This window comes from Crocodylus porosus, unplaced genomic scaffold, assembly GCF_001723895.1.
Source record: "Crocodylus porosus isolate Cpor-Errol unplaced genomic scaffold, CroPor_comp1, whole genome shotgun sequence".
Lineage (NCBI taxonomy): Eukaryota > Metazoa > Chordata > Crocodylia > Crocodylidae > Crocodylus > Crocodylus porosus.
Genome location: NW_017728906.1, coordinates 24,518,675 through 24,524,542, shown reverse-complemented (window position 1 = coordinate 24,524,542; position 5,868 = coordinate 24,518,675). Strand labels below are relative to the sequence as shown.

The following is a 5,868-nucleotide window of genomic DNA, read 5'->3' as shown; positions in this document are numbered from 1 at the left end:
GGGGGGAGGAATGCAGATGTGGCTCACTCCATGTGGAAGGGAGCAAGGAACAGCAGGGAATATCCCCCGTAGCTCCCTCTACACCCAGGAAGAGGCAGGAACAGCCAGCGGAGCCATGAGAGAAGCCCCAGTGGCCACCTTGCCCAGCTCCATCCCTCACCCAGCCTCCAGGCACTTAAAAAAAAAATTAATAAAAGCCCCACACTCACCGGCTGTAGCAGCATGCAATTGGGGCCTCTGGGTGCTCGTGACAGAGAATCACCCAGCATAGGACACAGGGGATCCCCTTCCCTGGCACCTGTGCAGCAGCTACCCCATGATGTGGGTGCATCGTGGCTTGGCAGGGCGCTGTGCACCGTCTGGGAGCTGGAGCAGTTCCACCTGTTGGCTGGAGCTCCCAGTTCAACTCCCCAGCTCTCTGATCATTCCCCCAGCTCTTCCCAGGAGGCCCAGCCCCTGACTGCATGCAGGGTTTCAGCAGCCTGCTGCTGCTGGCTGGGAAATAGCCTAGAGTCACCATCTCAGCTGGCAGTGGCAGCCTGCTGTCATCCCGCATCATCTGGGGGCCCGTGACTCCCAGGAAGAGCCGGCAGAAAGATCAAGGAGTGGGGGAGTCAAACTGGGAGAGACCTGAACATTCCCCCAATTCCAAGGCTCCCAGTTAAATTCCTCAGATTCCTGTTTGATTCACCTGGGAGCTGGGGTAGCTCTATGCGCCAGCTGGAGCCCAGCAGCGCTCAGCCCCAGCTCCCAGGCAGCATCCAATGCCCTTCCAAGCCACGCTGCACCCATGCCATGGGGCAGCTGCCACGTAGGTGCCGGGGGTGGGGCATCCCTGCAGCCTTCCACTACCCCATGCTGTACTGGGGGCAGGGGGTGCTCTGCCACAAGTGCCCAGAGGCCCCAATTGCCGCTTCTACAGCCAGTGAGTGCAGAGCTGTTTTTTTTTTAAGTGTTGGGGGTAGGCTGGGGCTGGGCAGGGGATGGGTCTGGGCAAGGCAGCCATGGGGGCTTCTCCAGGGACAGGCAGGCACAGCTGAAAAAGCAGCGGGAGAACCTGCCACCACCTGACTGACCCTGTGTCTCCTGGCCAATCCAAATCAGTGAATCTCTCCAAATCAGCACCGAATCTTCCAAAGCTATTCAGCTGAATCAATTCAGGACAGTGATCTGAATCTCTGAATTGAATCACTGTCCTCTGAATCAGCCAAATCTGAATCCAAATTGAATACATCCCTATTCACACAAGTCTAGTGATTTAGCCATAGCTAATTTAAATTCATCCCACAAAGAACACTTTCAGAAGCTCTTCATCAGTAGTCCCTCAGTTCAAGAATGATCTCTACCATGGCTCATTGATAGGTTTTGAGGCGACTTATGGGTCCAATCCTTGAGCTGCGGATCCATCCACAGAAGTTGCAGGTCTTTCTGCAGAGTAGGCTACAGGTCAGAATTCCTCTCCTTTTCCTTCCTCTGCTCTTTCTTCTCTGCTTCAAGGCCAAGATGTTCTACCTCAAGGTGAGCTGCTGCTTGTTTGAGCTCGTGGCACTAATGAAGGTGGTTAGTAGTCAGCTCCCTCTCAGCTCTTGATGTTGGTGTCCATTTTCTTGAGGTATGACTTCACTATGTCCTCTGGCTTTTTTCCTCGGGCTAACATGAGATCTCAGGCTGCCACTCAGATGGGAGTAGAGTACTTGTTTTGGAGTCAACAGTTGGGTATGCTCACACAGTGAAGTTGATGCTTGAGGATCACTGATCCTATGCTGGTAACACGGGCTTCAGCAGGGATGATGGCATTTGTGTGCACAAATCCCAGGAACTTCTATGAGACATTTAAAACTAAAATCCAGTATGCTAAAAAGACCAACTTTTGGGATTATTTTATTATTATGTCTTCCTATATGAGGCCTAAAGCATCAATTCTGTCATTTAAAGACGCACACTAACACAAAGATTGTTAACAATTATCTGAAAAGCCTGATACACCTTGTACCTAAACATAAATATCTGAGAGAGTAAATAAAATGTTGAAATATTTTTCTTCTGTAAGCATTCAGGCCTTTTTTATTTTTGTTAACAGAATCCCTCCTTTGAGGTTTCATGCAGAAACAGAGATGGAATGGGAATGAAAGAATAATCTACAATGCACAACATGAGTCCCCCATAGATTCATAGATGTTAGGGTCGGAAGGGACCTCAATAGATCATCGAGTCCAACCCACTGCATAGGCAAGAAAGTGTTCTGGGTTCAGATGACCCCAGCAGATGCCTATCTAACCTCCTCTTGAAGACCCCCAGGGTAGGGAAGAGAACCACCTCCCTTGAAAGCCTACCAGGGTGCCTTGGTGAGTAGAGCCTCACCAATTCTCTTCTGTGCCGCCATGATGAATTTATAGGAAGCCACAAGGTTGCCTCTCAACCTTCTCATGCGGAGGCTGAAGAGGTCCAGGTGCCCTAGTCTCTCCTCGTAAGGCCTACAAACTCTTAACTATATGAGTGGCCCTTCTCTGGACCCTCTCCAGGTTATCCATATCTCTCTTAAAGTATGGCCCCCCAAACTGCATGCAGTGTTCCAACTGTGGTCTGACCAGCACCCAATAGAGGGGAAGTATTACCTCCTTGGTTCTGTTTGTCTGCTGATGCATGATAAAGTGCAGTTAGTTTTGCTGATGACTTTGTCACGCTGACAACTCATGTTCATCTTGGAGTCCACTAGGACTCCGAGATCCCTTTCTACTTCCGTGCTGTCGAGCAAGTCATTTCCTAGGCAGTAGGTGTGCTGGACATTTTTCCTCCCTAGGTGCAGCACTTTGCATTCTTCCTCGTTAAATAGAATTCTATTGTTTTCTGCCCATTTGTCCAACCTGTCCAGGTCTGCCTGTAGTTGTTCCCTGCCTTCTGATGTGTCCACTTCTCCCCACAGTTTTTTATCATCATAAACTTGGACAGAATACACTTCACTCCCTTGTGCAAGTCAGTGATGAAAACGTTGAAGAGTATTGGTCCAAGGACCAAGCCCTGTGGGACCCCACTGCCCACATCCTTCCAGGTTGATATCAACCCATCTACTTCCACTCTCTGGGTATGACCCTCTAGCCAATTTGCCACCCACTGGACTGCGTAATCATCCAAGTCACAGCCTCTTAATTTTTTACCAGTATGGGGTAGGATACCATATCAAAGGCATTCCTGAAGTCTAAGTAAATGATCTCTACCCCGGCTCCTGCATCCAGGTGTTTTGTAAAAAGAGACTAGATAAGTAAGGCATGATCTACTTGCTACAAACCCATGCTGGTTTCCCCTCAGCATATTTTTTCCTGCTAGGCTTTCACATACATGAGCCTTAATAATCTTTTCAAAGACTTTTCCGAGAACGGAGGTGAAACTGACAGGCCTGTAGTTGCCTGAATCCTCCTTCCTCCCCTTCTTGAAAATAGGGACCACACTGGCCTTTTTCCAGTCCTCTAGGACGTGGTCTGTGTCCATGAGTGCTCAAATATTCTTGCCAGTGCTTGTGCAATAACATCAGCCAGTGCCTTCAGTACCCTCGGATGGAGCTCATCCAGGCCTGCTGACTTAAACGCAATCCAAGTGACTCTGCACCATGTCAGGGTCAATGCTTGGTGGTCTGGTGCCCTGTTGTTCTCTCTACAATCCCATTGTGAGACTTGTTTTGCTCCTCGTTTAGGAACACTGAGGCAAAGAACTCATTGAGGAGTTCAGCCTTGTCCCCCCTGTCTATCACCAATTGCTTTTGCCCATTCAGTAGTGGTCCTATACCACCCTGGGCCTTCCTTTTACTCCCTATATATCTAAAAAACAATTTTTTGTTATCCTTAACTTGGGATGCCATCCTCAGCTCCATGGTAGCTTTGGCCTTTCTACCTGCCTCCCTACAACTGCCAGCTGAGGAGGCATACTCCTCTTTAGTAATTTCTCCCCGTTTCCACTGCTTATATACCCCCCTTTTTGCCCTTAGGCTGCTCTGGATTTCTCTGGTCAGCCAAGGAAGCCTCTTGACCCCTTTCCCCCTTTTTCCCTGCATCGGGATCATCTCCTTCTCATCAGTTCCTTAAGGCACAGCCACCCTTCCTGGGTTCCCATCTCGCCAAATCTCTTACTCTGCAACAGTCAGATAAATGCTTCCAGAAGCCTAAAAATTATGAGAAATGTTTGGCCCTCCACCTGTATAACAGAATTATGTTTTCTCCTGCTGATAATGAACACTCTTTGGAGAAACCTGCATTTGACATCAACAGACTTGCCTGTTACTACTCTATTTCCAACCTCAATTTTCTTGACAAGGCAATGTTGGAACCAAGATCCTGAAATATCTGCAAAACTCCAGTTACCTGGATATTTTACAATCAGATTTCAGAGTAAGACACAGCCCAGACATAGCTCTGATGGATTACCTTCTTTTGCACGGGACAGCCAACTATTTTTCACACTGTTAGACCTCTTTGGAGACCTTCAGTAAAAATGACAAGACATGTATTAGACCTGGCAAGAATAAATTGGCTAATATTATGCTGGAATCTTAACCTTGGTTGGGTCTCAGCTTTAATGGACACTCACTCTATCACACATAGACCAATATTGCTGAGTAGCTAAAAACATTGACTCTTTTCTGAAAAGTGGATCTTTTCTGAAACGTGTCCATGGAAAGACGAAGTCTTCTTACATAAGAGATATATTTTTTGTCTCCTTTTAGTCATACCTCTTCAGGGTTGAAAATAAATATTTATGGATTTTTACTTTTGTTATTTTCCAACTGCTAAGACAAAGGAGGCTGGATTACATGTCTTTTCAAGATCATAAGCAGAGCTCATCTGTCTGCTTATACCAGATGCGCTAATATTACTATAACTGGTGACAAACAGGAACAGAACCATTCACCCCTTGCTTGAAAATGTCCATTACAGTCATAGCATCAGCTAGTCCTTAAACCTTTAACAAAATAAAAGATGAAAATGTCACAGGAAAAAAGGTCAATATTTTAAAGAGCTTGTACATTATGCAAGATTAACTGTAACTATACTATTTAATAATCTAGTTTGATGTACATTAGTTTTAAATACATTTGCAATGACTTAAGCCACTGAAGACATATATATATCACTTGTTTTTTACTAATAATTATAGAATAGATATGATCAAAGAAAGAGTCTAAAATGCAAAAGAAAGTTCTTATTGAGCAACCCAGTTCTGCAGGTGAGGAAACTGCTTGTGAATGCATTCTTCATGGGTCCATGCACATGTCTGTGGTATCTGAGCTATGATCACACAGCTTACCTTAAGCTGCATACTTGTAGACCCGGTCCAGATGGTGCACACATTTGGTAATGCCAGGAATTGTGTTGGGAACCTGATCTAAGTAAATTAGGTTGTGGGGGAAGGTCAGGCAGGATTGTGGAGTGGGGGGGGCAGGTGGGTCCTCAGGGGGATTGGCAGGTTGTCGGTTTGGGAGTGAAGGGTAATCACAGGCTAAAAATATGCCAGTCAGAAGGGGGGCGGGGGAGGGATTAGAAAGAGTGCAGTCCTGGGGCTAGAATGAGTGGCTGAGCTTTCTCAGCCTTAGGGCTGCACTCCAAATGTGTACAGGTGTTTGTTAGATCAGGCTAACCCATTCCCAATCTGACACATTCATTTCCTCAGGTGGACTAAGTTAGATCAAACTGATCTAATCTCCCTGAACATCTGTACAGATCAGCAGTCAGATTCAAGCCTAGCTAGCTAGGCTGATCTAAATGTAATGTCTGAACAAACCCCAAATTATCAGGCCAGTCAGAGGGGAAAATATCTATTCATTTCTTAAAAAGGTAATTTAAACTCCATTCCAAATGTGTGTGTGTGTGTATGTGTGTA

The 5,868-nt window shown here is 46.4% G+C and overlaps 1 long non-coding RNA gene across 1 annotated transcript in view; it reads left to right on the top strand.

The window, feature by feature from the left end:
* The window catches only part of LOC109305709, a 19,040-nt gene that overhangs the window by 886 nt on the left and 12,286 nt on the right, over nucleotides 1-5,868 (top strand). The window contains exon 2 of the long non-coding RNA XR_002099676.1: nucleotides 604-613. This is a non-coding gene — a long non-coding RNA (uncharacterized LOC109305709). The remainder of the gene's footprint in view (nucleotides 1-603; nucleotides 614-5,868) is intronic.